Source organism: Scyliorhinus torazame, chromosome 14, assembly GCF_047496885.1.
Source record: "Scyliorhinus torazame isolate Kashiwa2021f chromosome 14, sScyTor2.1, whole genome shotgun sequence".
In the NCBI taxonomy this organism is placed as follows: domain Eukaryota; kingdom Metazoa; phylum Chordata; class Chondrichthyes; order Carcharhiniformes; family Scyliorhinidae; genus Scyliorhinus; species Scyliorhinus torazame.
The window spans coordinates 223,437,473-223,439,295 of NC_092720.1; positions in this window are offsets into that span (position 1 = coordinate 223,437,473).

Consider the following 1,823-nt stretch of genomic DNA (forward strand, 5'->3'; position numbering starts at 1 on the left):
AGACAGAGAGTGAGACACAGAGAGTGAGAGACAGAGAGTGAGACACAGAGAGTGAGACACAGAGAGTGAGACGCAGAGAGAGTGAGACACAGAGAGTGAGATACAGAGAGTGAGACACAGAGAGTGAGACACAGAGAGAGTGAGAGACAATGAGAGAGTGAGACACAGAGAGAGAGACACAGAGAGAGTGAGAGACAGAGAGAGTGAGAGACAGAGAGAGTGAGACACAGAGAGAGTGAGACACAGAGAGTGAGACAGAGAGAGAGTGAGACACAGAGAGTGAGACACAGAGAGAGTGAGACACAGAGAGAGTGAGACACAGAGAGTGAGACACAGAGAGAGTGAGACACAGAGAGTGAGACACAGAGAGTGAGAGACACAGAGAGTGAGAGACACAGAGAGTGAGAGACACAGAGAGAGTGAGAGACACAGAGAGAGAGAGAGACACAGAGAGTGAGACACACAGAGAGTGAGACACAGAGAGAGTGAGACACAGAGAGTGAGACACAGAGAGTGAGAGACACAGAGAGAGTGAGAGAAACAGAGAGAGAGAGACACAGAGAGAGTGAGAGACACAGAGAGAGTGAGAGACACAGAGAGTGAGAGACACAGAGAGAGTGAGAGACACAGAGAGTGAGAGACACAGAGAGAGAGAGACACAGAGAGAGTGAGAGACACAGAGAGAGAGAGAGAGAGACACAGAGAGTGAGACACACAGAGAGTGAGACACAGAGAGAGTGAGACACAGAGAGTGAGACACAGAGAGAGAGACACAGAGAGTGAGAGACACAGAGAGAGTGAGAGACACAGAGAGTGAGAGACACAGAGAGTGAGACACAGAGAGTGAGACACAGAGAGTGAGACACAGAGAGTGAGACACACAGAGAGTGAGACACAGAGAGAGAGAGACACACAGAGAGTGAGACACACAGAGAGTGAGACACAGAGAGAGTGAGACACAGAGAGAGTGAGAGACACAGAGAGTGAGACACACAGAGAGTGAGACACAGAGAGAGAGACAAAGAGAGAGAGACACAGAGAGAGAGACACAGAGAGTGAGACACAGAGAGTGAGACACACAGAGAGTGAGACACAGAGAGAGTGAGACACAGAGAGTGAGACACAGAGAGTGAGACACAGAGAGTGAGAGACACAGAGAGAGTGAGAGACACAGAGAGAGAGACACAGAGAGAGAGACACAGAGAGAGAGACACAGAGAGTGAGACACAGAGAGTGAGACACAGAGAGAGTGAGACACAGAGAGAGAGACACAGAGAGAGTGAGACACAGAGAGTGAGACACAGAGAGTGAGACACAGAGAGTGAGACACAGAGAGAGTGAGACACAGAGAGAGTGAGACACAGAGAGAGTGAGACACAGAGAGAGAGACAGAGAGAGAGAGAGACACAGAGAGAGAGAGACACAGAGAGAGAGACACAGAGAGAGTGAGACACAGAGAGAGTGAGACACAGAGAGAGAGACACAGAGAGAGACACACAGAGAGTGAGACACAGAGAGTGAGACACAGAGAGAGTGAGACACAGAGAGAGTGAGACACAGAGAGAGAGAGACACAGAGAGTGAGACACAGAGAGAGTGAGACACAGAGAGAGTGAGACACAGAGAGAGTGAGACACAGAGAGAGAGACACAGAGAGAGAGAGACACAGAGAGTGAGTCACAGAGAGAGAGACACAGAGAGAGTGAGACACAGAGAGTGAGACACAGAGAGTGAGAGACACAGAGAGAGAGACACAGAGAGTGAGACACAGAGAGAGAGAGAGACACAGAGAGTGAGACACACAGAGAGTGAGACACAGAGAGT